Here is a 14037-nt window from a genome sequence, read left to right as displayed (position 1 = left end):
CTCCCGAGATTCTGAAGATCTGAAGTACATTTAATGATGCAGAACGAGAACTATTGAGCAAGTCTAACATCATCTTCATCATCATCAGAATAACTCAACACTGTTGTAGTTATACAAGAGCTAATATATTTAAAGGGATGCAAATACTCAGAATGTAGCAGCACTATTCAATAACCCAAAGTGCTTAAGCATAGTTAATGTGAAAATACTACACTTCTCACCGTTGGGACAGTACTGCCACTTCTCGCAGAGGCTTCTACACCTTTTATGGGGCAGCACTGATCCGGCCTACTGGACAGCTTCACTTTTAATGGCACTTCTCAATAGGGCTGATATACTTCAATAGGAAATTACCAAAACTACCCCGCAAGGAATTGTATACTCTTGATGCCCAGAAGCAGCACTTCCACCCACCACAGCTGCTTTATTTTTAATGGCACAGTGTGTGTACTTCTCAGCCACTCCGCTTTACATTTAAACAGACTGAATTGTCATTTATCAGCAGGACTGCAACACTATACCATTGTGTTCTGTATGTTGAGTGCTTCTTCACCACCAATGTGGGTTCATGGCTCTCTCCCAGTGTCTAAATAGTAGATCTGTCTACATTCAATTGGCAACAGGCATGTCCGGAGCTGCCTGCTGTCCATAAGCTGCCGCTCAGGATGTTGGAAGCTGTGATGGGGCAAGGGATTGAAGGCTCGAGCCTGTAGGATAGCAGAATCAGCAGGGTCTTAACAACTGCTCACTCATTCTGGAGTGAGGGCCATGGGGCAAAATGAGCCTGATCCCACATACAGGGGGGTGTTACCCCTTTATCTCTCCTGAATAAAAGAATGAGCTCTCTCAGGCACAAGTTATCACCCCTGCACACACATTAAATGAATATGTTATGGATCTATAGATCGTGAAAATTTGAGTGAGAATTCAGAGTGTTTTAACAGAAATATAATTGTCTTCCCAGGTGGAGACTGACTTCATTAATATACATGGGGTCACTGAGATGACCAAGAGTGAAACTGTACATTCAGTTGTGAGATAACCAGCAACGGTTGATACTATGCTCCAAGGAGTGAGGTGCCCACTTAATATACCACAATTTTTAAAGGTATGAGACCCATCCTGAATGCTTGCCCAAAAAACCTTGGCCAGAGTTTCACACGAAGAAGTGAGCATGTGATCCGGGGTCTGCAGCCCACACACACGCATGGGATTCCCATGCACCCACTTGCGAGATTTGCACCAAATTTGTGAGACTGTGCTCCAAGGTAGGAGGTACACGCACAGTCTTTGCTCTGAGGTTTGACACACTCACAGGATGGGCTGGCATTTCGTTCTCCCATCCTAGTTGTGTTGCTCTTCCTTTTGAGGGCTACTACAACAAGGATGATTATAGAGGGGTGGAGTAGGGGCAGTGATGGCCTACTGGAATGCAACTGGAAGGCTTCAACCTCCTTCTTACTTGACTTTAGTATATGCAGTACATGCTAGCCAATGTTTCCATTGTTCTGCGCCCCCCTCCCACTCCCTCGCACCAAGTTGGTGACTAAGTGCAAATGCGGTCATATAACTGCTGGTTATGTCACTTCCTATATTTGGGCACCCCCCAGGAAATTGATAAGGTGGGTCCCCTGAGTGGTAGTGGTGGTCTGGGGGATTCATTTGGCTCACTTGAAGGCCCTCCAGCCAAACATTGAACAGAGTTTACTCTCGAGATTCGTCAATCACACAGTGAGTCGGTTCCCGCAATACTCAATGCAATGGGCCTGGTTCACTCCGGCCATTGGATTTCATCTGACCTTGGAGCACTGCAGGGGTCTTGGAATTTACACTGAGGGCCCGATTTTGAGTTATGAACAAAAAGGGTGAAACTGCTTAAGTGTCGTGAAATGTCCTATGATATGCGTGCGAATTGCAGCCTACCTGCAAGTGTAATGCAAGTGGAACAATAGCTCATTTAGTTCACTTTCGTGGGGTAGAACTTTCACGTTTCAAGCTACTAGCCAGGCACAAACAAACACCCGCCCCCTGAGTTCCCCACCTGCACACTGCACATTGTTTCTCACTTGCCCAAAGTCAACCATGACTTGCCCGTGGCTGGTGGTGGGTGCAACTACTGAGGCCTGGAGCCATGCCATGTTTGCGTATTCTACAGTTTCTGTCCACAACACCACATCAGGCGCTTCATCGTTAGTGCTAAAAACATGGCTTGCTACTAAATAAACAAAGGATGGCATCACAATTTTGATTTCAAACTGTGTTTTTTTTTCTTTTCCGAATTTAATGCTTTCGCATGGCTGTAAAAAGATGTTCTGGTGGCTGAAGATGGAAGTACATTGCAGCAGAACCGTGTCCTCAACTAGGGTTCCCGCCGTCTGCCATGAGCGGGACTTACTGTATCATGGGCAAGCATAGACTGTTATTTACATACATCAAAGGCGGGCATTTTGAAAACATGACTCCCACCCTCCCCGCAAATGTGCTGTGGAAAACAAACCCTCCCCTCCAGACATTTCAAACTTGGAGCAAGAACGGCAAAGCGTGCCCTGAGGATCAAGTAGTGAGACACAAGCAGGCTGGGGCATGGCCAGAAGAAGACACTTACCTCCAGCAACGGTTGCCTTGCCAGAGCTCTCCTCCTTCCTGAGGCCCAGGCGACTCCCAAAGTTTGCCATGCCAGAGCTCTCCTCCATCCTGAGGCCCAGGGAACTCCCAACGTTAGCCTTGTCAGAGCTCTCCTCCCTCCTGAGGCCCAGGGAACTCCCAACGGTTGCCATGCCAGACCTCTCCTCCATCCTGAGGCCCAGGCGACTCCCAAGGTTTGCCATGCCAGAGCTCTCCTCCATCGTGAGGGCCAGGCGACTCCCAGGGTTTGCCCTGCCAGAGCTCTCCTCCATCCTGAGGCCCAGGCGACTCCCAAGGTTTGCCATGCCAGAGCTCTCCTCCATCCTGAAGCCCAGAAGACTCCCAAGGTTTGCCAAGCCAGAGCTCTCCATCCTGAGGCCCAGGGGACTGACAAGGTTTGCCTTGCCAGAGCTCTCCTCCATCCTGAGGCCCAGGGAACTCACAAGGTTTGCCTTGCCAGAGCTCTCCTTCATCCTGAGGCCAAGGCAACTCACACGATTTGCCTTGCCAGAACTCTCCTCCATCCTGAGGCCCAGGGTACTCACAGGTTTTGCCTTGTCAGAGCTCTGCTCCATCCTGAGGCCCAGGAAACTCACAAAGTTTGTCTTGCCAGAGCTCTCTTCTCTCCCAAGGCCCAGGGGAACTCACAAGGTTTGTCTTGCCAGAGCTCTGCTCCATCCTGGGGCCCAGGAAACTCACAAAGTTTGTCTTGCCAGAGCTCTCTTCTCTCCCGAGGCCCAGGGGAACTCACAAGGTTTGTCTTGCCAGAGCTCTGCTCCATCCTGGGGCCTAGGGAACTCACAACGTTTGCTTTGCCAGAGCTCTGATCCATCCTGAGGCCCAGGGGACTCACAAAGTTTGTCTTGCCAGAGCTCTGCTCCATCCTGAGGCCCAAGGAACTAACAGATGCGACCTTAAAGCTTTAGACTTGGGGAGGGTGAATGAATACAGAAACAACCAACCCCTCACATACTGTGCAGCAGCTGTCCAAATTGGTATATATGTCTTGCAATGTGCACACATGTCTTTGATAGGGTGAGTGTTGTGGCCAATGAAAAGATCAGAGTGGAACTTCCATTACTTGCTCAAAAGGGTTTCTGGCTGAATCACTATTTCAATGCTCTTTGCTTTTAAGCAAATCACTGGGCTTGGGTTCTATGAATAGATACTGTGTTGCATCCACCCCCACCCTCTCGTCCCCGCAGCCCCGCCCCCCGATGAGGAGAGGGTTCCCGCACTAGCCACAAGACATCCTCGAGCTGTTATTGTCGAGGTGAAAAAAATGTTGCCCTGACACACGAGTGTGTGCATGTGTGTGTGTGGGTGTGTAGAACTCTTTGAATGTACACATCATTCTTATGTCTAAGGTCGCCAACTTACTCCATGCGTGGAAGTGCACCCAACCCACTCCCAGGCTTTGCTTCTACCTTCATTTTATTTTACAAATGTTATCAATTGAAGTAACCCAACACTACAACTCCCAATAGGCAATTAATGGAAAAGTCAAAACCCAGTACTGGGACATGGTGTCCTTCATGACATGGAGTCAGGGGGCAACCGTAAGTGTGTCCACCTCCTCAAGGGAGTTAAGGGCCGGTATGGTCCTGTTGTTTTCAATTTCTGGTCCCTGCTGGCCACATTTGATTCGATGGAGGCAATTGCTCGGGAGGATAGCTTAGGAAGCAAGACGACACAGAGCAACACAGGTTCGATCCCCAGGTCTGCGATTAGAAACCTCGGGGTATTAAGCGCGTTACAAATAACCTATCATATCATACATTGGGGAGGTGTTTTGAGTTGCTTCCACAGTTTTGCAGGAAAAAGCCCTGTATATTGAAGATGCCAATCTCGGAGCATGGGCTTGGCTTCAGACTAGGCTTTTTGGGCCTTGTGAGCTGGCTGCAGGGCAGTAGCCCGGGCATAGGAAGGTTCTGATTTAGCCATACTGAGTCCCATTTTGTCTGCAACATGTGAGGACCAGTTCTTGGTCTCTATAGTTAAGGAATATTGCAATGATTGGACCAGGTACACCACCATGATGTGCTTCAGGGGTTTTGGAAGGATATCATCGATGAAAGGGGAGGAGAATGGAGAGGTGTTCTAATGCTTCCCTCAGTAGATTCTCCTCAAAGGATTACATAGGCCCTTCAGAGACCCGTCTCACCAGATCACTGATCCTAATATCATTGCCCACAGGGAGTGATTTGAGGTCTTGTTTCTTGTCACAGAGTTCCCTGAATAGAACAGTCTTCACAGACAGTTGCGCTTGGCAACAGAATTCTCCACCTTGCTGATCCTGGTTTCTGCCTCGGTCATCCTGTCACTTTCTTCACCTTGAGATAATTCTCCTTTGCCGAGCAGTCATTGAGTTTTAGGTTGAACAAGGTGGCCGGCGCTGGCCAGAGGGGAATCAGCATATGAAGGATGGATGTTAACCAACCCCAGGTTTAGATACTGTCTGATGGGCAGTGGTGTACCGAGCAGTGGGGGTGGGAGAAGCAGCTTGCCCCCCCTGGCTCTTTTAATATCCAGACCGGGACATGTGGCACTGGGACACCTCTTCTGTTCGGCACCTTCATTATCAATGAGGGTGCCGAATGGTAGCCGTGTCCCGCTACCAGGACAATGTCCCGCGGAACTCCAGGCAGCAGAGCAGCTCCCTGAGGACCTGGTAAATTGCTCTGTGTCAAAAGAGAATTACAGTGGGAGCCATTATGCACTGAGAAGATGGAGGGGGGACTATTATCAGGGACTTTGTCCCTTAAGAAATGTGAATGGGGGTGATCAGAAGTGAGAAGGGTGCATAATGCTGCATGCTTTAGGAAATAATGAATATTATTTAAAACCCAAGGGGGATTAGTTAGGCTCACGTTAATCTGCAGGATGCTATTGTGACTTTGCATGCAGGATGGGGAGAATAAAACTAAAGCCATACTCTTATTACTCAACATATTTTTATGATGATGTATGTAGTGTAAAGCATATGCAAATTAGGAAGTTTGCATGTATTTTCCCCCACAGAGCCTGGACAGAGCTCTAATAGATGGGTTTTCTGCATCTGTAATGCTCCTGCAGTTTTATTTATTTTGTTACGTGTATGTGTCAAAATACCATCTGCCACTAATGTTACCAAAAAAGTGGATTGGGGGGTTTCCAAATGATACACTATGGAATCGCGCACACTGCATTTGGGGGGGAAATGTATCAGGACTTTGTTGTGGCTCACCTTCCCACCGCCCCCGCTCTTGGAATGCTGGACACTCCCCTGATGATGGGTATCAGGCTTTCTAATGTGCATCTGGCTTTCATTCAGCGAGTTGTAATTGGGTTAGGTCAAGGTGGGGTGGGCAAGCCCTTGGAATAGGACTGGCATGCTTCAGGCCTGATTGCTTGGCGTGGGAGGCCGGGATCTAGTGCAATGTGGTGCAATGGGGAGAGCATTTGGTGGTGACAAGGAGCCAGACTTCCTGCACTCCTTTGCTGATAGGGTCGGAGTTCCTCCTTGAGGTTGTGGTGTAACATTCGCTACTAACTGCCTTATGACCGCCCATGCTGGAGCCTCCACCTGCCCAAGCTCCACACAGTCCTCATTCTACCCATCACAGTACTTTATGGACTCACTCCTTCTGCCGCTGTGCACCGCTCAGGGCACATCTGTGGGCCGGGCCCAAGGCACTGTGTGGGCACCAAATATGCTCCTCCATCAGATGGACTAAGGATTATTACTCTCTCTGCATATGCAGCTTTGCCGCTAGGGGCGCTGGGGCGCTCTGTGGAACACAGCTAGTCCAAGCTGGACCTCGACCTCACGCTGCGCTGCAGGCCACAGTAGGTCCTCCCCTGTCATTGCAGTGTTTTCTCGAGAACATCAGCAAGATGGCCTCCGCTAGCCCTGGAGGCCCTGTACCTATCGGCTGCGTGCAGCACCAGCTGTGTCCATTTCTTCGACTCCCAGTGTTCCGCATTCCCACTAGTGGTGAACAGGCACGTTTCAGAGCATAACACTGATTTGTCATTGCAGGACTGCTGCAGGGCATGGAAGATTCAGCTGAGTCTCGCTGGAAAACCGCCATCTTGTTTGGCACTCTCTAGTGCCCATCACTGTTGTTTGAAGGAAGCAGGACAATGTTGTTTTCCTAAATACAATAATGTAATTCATTAAGCGATGCTTATTGGAAGTTAAGATATCAGGAGAGAAGGGGGAATTTTCGGAACAGGGAAGAAAGCACTTTAATGCCTACGTCATCTTAAAAAGACCATGGTTTCACTGAATTCTTTGCACAAAGGGGTTCCTGCAATTAAACCAATGGAAGTATTGGTTAACTACTTGCTTCTGTTGTCCCATTGAAGGTCTGACCTGTTTTCAATGCCTTTGGTTCACTTTGCTGCCTAGTGGATGCATCTTTCACAACAAACACTGACAGGGTCAAAGGGGTCAATTCCCGAAAAAAAGAAAGGAGGTTAAATCCCCAAGCCCCAACATCTCCCACACTACATGCATGTCTGTTCGAAATCAAGGCTAAAATAACATGCACATGACCATTGAAGCACAGATACAGTGTTACATGTTACTTATCCATCGCACATATGAAAAAACATGGTACATCAAAATCGGGCACTGAGTTGGTTCACCTCGTCATTGTGCACCTCAGAGATCTTGGATCTGAGCCTGAGTTGGTGCACCTCAGAGATCTTGGATCTGAGCATGAGTTGGTGCACCTCAGAGGTATTTGACTGGATCACGAGCTGGTGCACTTCAGAGGTCTTGGATCAGACCCTGAGTTGGTGCACTTCAGAGGTCTTGGGTCAGACCTTGCATTGGTGCACCTCAGAGGTCTTGGGCCGGAGCCTGAGTTGGTGCACCTCAGAGGTCTTGGGTCAGACCCTGCTTTGGTGCACCTCAGAGACCTTGGATCGGACCATGAGTTGGTGCACCTCAGAGGTCTTGGATCAGACCCTGCTTTGGTGCTCCTCAGAGGTCTTGGATCAGACCCTGAGTTGGTGCACCTCAGAAGTCTTGGGTCAGACCCTGAGTTGGTACACCTCAGAGATCTTGGGTCAGACCCTGAGTTGGTGCACCTCAGAGGTCTTGGGTCAGACCCTGGGTTGGTGCACCTCAGGTCTTGGTCAGACCCTAGGTTGGTGCACCTCAGAAGTCTTGGGTCAGACCCTGAGTTGGTGCACCTGAGAGATCTTGGGTCAGACCCTGAGTTGGTGCACCGCAGAGGTCTTGGGTCAGACCCTGGGTTGGTGCACCTCAGGTCTTGGGTCAGACCCTGGGTTGGTGCACCTCAGAGGTCTTGGATCAGACCCTGAGTTGGTGCACCTCAGAAGTCTTGGGTCAGACCCTGAGTTGGTGCACCTCAGAGGTCTTGGATCAGACCCTGAGTTGGTGCACCTCAGAAGTCTTGGGTCAGACCCTGGGTCGGTGCACCTCAGGTCTTGGGTCAGACCCTGGGTTGGTGCAGCTCAGAGGTCTTGGGTCAGACCCTGGGTTGGTGCACCTCAGGTCTTGGGTCAGACCCTGGGTTGGTGCACCTCAGGTCTTGGGTCAGACCCTGGGTTGGTGCACCTCATGTCTTGGGTCAGACCCTGTGTTGGTGCACCTCAGAGATCTTGGGTCAGACCCTGGGTTGGTGCACCTCAGAGGGCATTGATCACCCAGTGAGTGCATGTCCAGCTCCCGCATGTCCCAGAAGTGACGGTCTAGCTAAGATGCCCCTCCACTTGCTCTTCGGAGTATGAAAGGCATTTGTGTTCCATTCTCCTGGGCGCTGTGTATGTTCTTTCTCTATAACAGATTTTAACACAAGGGCAACGCACTGGTCTTAGACTCAAGAACATGCAGAGCAACTGAGGTTCAAATCCCGGATCTGCGCTTAGAAACCAAACTCAGGAACGGTATTAGGCGCGTTATAAAAAAAAAACAATAAAATAAATAAATGTGTTGTTGTATACTCTTGACCATCCCTACTACAAAGCAATGTTCATTGCAGTGAAATTGCTCTTAGGTAAAAGGAAGGCTATCCCTGAGATTTTCACTGTAACTTGATAATTTCTGCAACATAGCCAATTTCTGCTCAACAGAGCCGTGTGTGAAAGACCATACGCACTATGGAGAGGGCCTATACAGAGATCATTTTAATGGTGACCTTAGCTCCAATTCCAAAATTGCTAACGGATTAAAAGGCCTCAGTGAGGGACCGCAGAGAGACTATTAAAAGGTTTTTATTCTGCCTTTCTGCGGATGCCCAATCACTTGATTGGCCACAACCTCTGCATTGCTTGTGTAATTCCTCCGATTGGTGGACTCCCTGGGAAAAGACGCAGCAGGATACCCTGACTAAAGATTCACCACACCCCAGTGGCTGGAAAGTTCACCATGCACGCATTTCCTCCCCTCCCCCTCCCCCCCCTTCGTTCTCGCTTTCAGATATGTGGCTCACCGCTGTTTTCTAGTGCCCTGCATTAAGTGTGTTCTTCAATGCGCTTTGCCATTTAGAACAGCTGATTTATTAGGTTTCTCAAGTTTGTTATTTAAGCAGCTTCTTCCCCTTTTGTGTGATAATGTATTCCCAAAGTTGAGGAGGCTGACATCCTTGGCCAGGCCATCGCCATAGGGCATAGGTCTGAGGTTGCAGCATCAGAGGGTGGGTGTGATGGAATGGCTAAGAGAGGGGCTGGTCTTTTTGGGGCCTGTCTGGGTTTAAATGAATACTGTAGACTATGTGGGAGGTGGGGGATTGCAGGGCATTGCAGCTGGTGAAGTGGCCAACACACCAGATCATCACGGCAGCAATGTGAAGCGTCGAAGCGTAGACAAGGTCAGGTGTGGCATTTAATGGGAAGTGGTTGTGGGGATACCAGCCTTAAAGGGAAAGGAGGAAGAAAATGCTGGAAGGCTGGCCAAGGGAGCAGAGGGACGAGGTTAAGAAGACCAGTCACTCTGGAATTTTGGAATGGCATGGTGGCCGGTTGCCAGAAGTGTGTATTTCAGTTGCTCGGTTTGTGCTTTTTAGGTCTGTTTCTGTTTTTTGGTGAGCACTTTGGGTGTCTGAGCTCACTGTAAGGTTTGTGGTAACGCCTGGGTTTGACCTTTAGCAAAGTACCTGCAGTGGATGAAGACTCTAGCATAAATGATGAGGCTGCCTAGGAAGGCCCGAAGATGAGAGATCGATGGGAAGTACTGGTAAGGGTGGACACAAATGCCATCCTTACTCCTTGAAATTCCCGTTACCTCGTCACCTGGCTCACATGTGAGGCTTCGCCTCCTCATCAGAACCTTTCCAAGATTTTTCTTTTCAGCTCCATTCAGAGAAAGCACTAAAGATCCTTCCCTTCTGGGGCCTACAAGCACCCCACCACCCCACATCACTTCCATTAATATTCCAGATCCCGGCCTTTTCGAAACTCAGGGTGGGTGTGGAGGGTTGTTAGTAAGGCAACAGGATATGGAAGATGAGGTAAGGGGGATTACCATACACTATTATGGCATTACCCCCAGCTTCCCTCCCACCTCACTTTCCTCACATGTGAGGAGACACCGAAGCAAACACACACCCGCAGAACGCTGCAACCAAACAGCGTCAATAAACTACCTAATGAAACTGGCCCTGTAGCACCTCTGTGCCTCACCAGAAACAAACGTAACATTACTGCTGGGGTAGTTATGCCACTGGTAATCCCCACTCTAAACGCACTACCCACTACAAACGACCCTAATCTACTCGTAGATGCCTATAATGCGGCCATGGCTAAAGCAATTGACTTAGTTGCTCCCCTTAAAATTCGCACAGGGAAACCTAGAGCTCACATGAACTCCTGGTTCACCCCCAAACTAAAGACGCTTCGCTCGGAAAAAAGAAAACTTGAATCGCTCTGGAAACACACCCCTTCAGCAGAGAATAAAACCAACCTTGCCATTATCACTCCTAAATATAAAGAGATCATCCGCACCAAACGGGATATATTTCATAACAGAATTAGCCAAGCAGGATCTAGCACCAAGGAGCTCTTCACCATTCTGAGAGAAATGGAGACTTGCATCCAACCTAGTGACTCTTGCCTAAAAGACAAACTTTGGTGCACGAACATTCAGAACGCTCTCATCAACAAAATTACCGCCCTTCAGACTAAAATAGCAGACAAACGACGATTCTTGAACGATCTGAGGTTAAAAAAATTATAGCCTCACTGAAACCTTCTAATTGTCAGGGTGACAGCACAGATTATTAAAGATTCTGCCAGAGACCTGGCCCCATTCATCACCAAACTAATGAACACATCCTTCTCAAGTGGCACTGTTCCAAGTAACCTGAAGGAATCGTGGGTAACTTAAAAAAAAACGCTAGACCCCACGATCCCCACCAACTATAGACCTATCACTACAGTCCCTTTCCTTTTAAAGGTCTTGGATAGGGTTGCATATCTACAAATCCAAGACTACCTATAGACTAACAAACTTCTAGGAACCGTCAATCAGGCTTTAGACCGCAACATGGAACAGAAACTGCCCTTATTGATCTCAAAAGCCAGATTGACGAACTCAAAGTTAAAGGAAGACTTGCAATCCTGCTCCTCTTGGACCTGTCCGCGGCATTCGACCTGGTCGACCACAAGGTACTCTGTGATCGCCTCACCTCCGCAGCACACTTCTCCAAGACAGTCATTACCTGAATCCAATCATTCCTAAATAATAGAACCATGCAAGTCTTTTCGCCTTCCGCTTCAGCGGACCCAATACCTATTACCTGTGGTGTGCCCCAAGGCTCGTGCGTATCACCAACTTTGTATAACATCTTTACAAAGCCGCTATTTGATGAACTGGACCGAACTGTCATGTATACAAACTATGCAGACGACACCCGGATACTCATACCCCTCACAGGCATCTACAACACAGATGTACAACGAGTACATCATTCAGGCATGGATGGCCGTCCATGGCCTCTGCCTGAATGACGACAAAACGGAACTCCTCCTGGTCGTTCACCAGCCAACATAAACAAATTAAGCCTCAATTACACTACTTTCAATATAGATGGAAATAACATCTCTAGTGCTAAAGATGTACAAACTTTAGGGTTTTATATTGATGCTACCTCCATCCTCTCCAAACAAGTGAACATGACCTCAGCTACTGCCTACACAGGCAAGCTGATAAGGGCCTGCAAACCTTTCCTGTCTACGGAAAGCTGCCTCACACTAGCTAGAGCACTTATACTGTCCAAACTGGACTATTGTAACGGTCTCTACTTAGGCGCCAACAGGACTGTACTTACCAAACTACAGATAATGCAGAATAATGCTCCCAGAGCTGCATTAAACATGCAGAGAAGAGAGCACATATCAGTTACCATAAAACAATGCAAATGGCTTTCCATAAAAGAAAAGATTGAACTCAAAACTATGTGTCTCACCTTTAAAGCACTAAACCATACAGACCCTCCATACCTCACTGAAAAATTCAACCTGAGATCATCCATACAAACCACCAGATCATCCAATTCATCCAGCTTGGTGGTCCCAAGATATAATCTAAAAAAATTCAGGTGGCTCCAGCTTCCCAGTCATGGCCTCCCAACTGTGGAACACCCTCCCCTCTGACATTAAATCCATCCAAGTTTTCTCCAACTTCGGGAGGAGTGTCATCTCCTGGCTACTTGGAAAAAATTAGTTTGCAGTTTTAGGAACGCCACCGTCTAAAGTATCGAAGCACTCTTCTGACTTTCCCCGACTTGTTCTCACTTACCAGTCCCTGCTTCATTGACATGCCTACATGTCAGCTGCTCAGCAGAACTACTGTCCCACACCTTTCCCACTTCATTTCTGGCCACGGGCTATCCTACCCATGTGCAATTATTCATTTTCCCCACGTATGTACTGTCTGTATCTTAATGTGTTCTAATGTGTTGTATCCTAATTGTATTCTACTGCACTCACTGTACTCCTATTTCTCTGATCATGTCTGTAACATTCTACGTGCCTTAAGAGCGCCCAGATACCCCTGGGTCAGGTGTGCTATATAAGAAAAATAAACAAATAAACAAACAAACTTGGTTCAGTGAGGCCAGGTTTTTTAGGCATTCAAAGCTCCCAGAACTGATGCCCCTACTGCATCGTCCCCAGTCCCCAGGAGAGGTCACTTGTACTGATTTATGACTGTAGAAAAGAGAGCTCCATGTAGCCGCCCTGCAAAGGCCTGCCATAGGGATCCCCTTTGCCTCCAGGTGCAAGGCTGCTACTTCCCCAGTGGATCTGCCTGCGATCACAGGGGTACATGAGTATCCACACCATCATGCGCTTTAACTATAGCCTTCCAAATCCACCCACTTACCATGGAAACTGATGGCTAACTACCTCTTCTGCCGCCCCCCCGCCGCCTCCCACAGCCAAAGCTTACAAACAGATTATCACATTGGGGAAATCCTGCCAGGCATCCCAAATAATCCAGGACTGCCCAATTGACATTCAACATTGACCCTTGGTCCAGCTGGTCTGGAAAGAAGAAGACATTTTTTCGGTAAGAACCCCAGTACTGGCTTCAGAATGAGAACGTCCGGGCAAATCTGAAAAATTGGGGCCTTACACCACAAAGCCCCCATGTCCCCCAGCCTATATATTGACAGAATAGTGACCAGGAACACTCTTGTAGGACAACCACTCTAGATCAACTGCCTACGATGGTTCCCATGGAGGCTGAGTCGAGGCCTCCAAGATGAGAGGAAGCTCACACAGGGGAACATTCTTTCGACTGGGTGGATTCAACACCATGGAGGGAATAAGATCCTCCAACAATTCCATCCCACCCCAAAGACTTAGACAACAAATTTATTGCAGGCCACTGGTCTTTCAAAGTGGAAATTGCCAACCTCTTCGAACAATGTTTTCAGAATTACTGGTGTGGCACAAGAGAAAGGTTGCAATTCTCCAATCCCACAGAAGGCTTGAAAGAGACCCAATGAAGCGATTAAGCTCTGAAGCAGAGGCGGCTGTGTATTTTTTAATTTTGAGCGGCATACGTTGTTCACGCAAATATGCCAGAGCAACTGAATATAGCGAGGGAGTCTGAACCAACTAAAGAGGGGCCGGGGGGTTCTCCCCCGAGAAACGTTTTTTTAAAAATGGCTTGAAATTGTGAATTTTAACAGCACACTTTAGTGAAAAATTGGGTAAAAAGCAAGACAGTTTGCAGTTGGTTTCGTAGGGTAACTCATGGTGCATTTCCCAAAGCATTTTCATATTGTCTTTGTCCACAATACATGCCAGTGTGAAAACATTTTCATTAGACACTACTAGAAAACAAAATGTCCTTTCTCATAGCCATACTATGGAACTCAATCCCGAAGGAAATAAGGACAGAAGACCACTTATCCTCCAGAAAATGGCTAAAAACCTGATTATTCAACTCAC

The sequence above is a fragment of the Ambystoma mexicanum genome, chromosome 3q, assembly GCF_040938575.1.
Source record: "Ambystoma mexicanum isolate Mex_15411 chromosome 3q, UKY_AmexF1_1, whole genome shotgun sequence".
In the NCBI taxonomy this organism is placed as follows: Eukaryota; Metazoa; Chordata; class Amphibia; order Caudata; family Ambystomatidae; genus Ambystoma; species Ambystoma mexicanum.
This window is presented reverse-complemented; position numbering follows the sequence as displayed.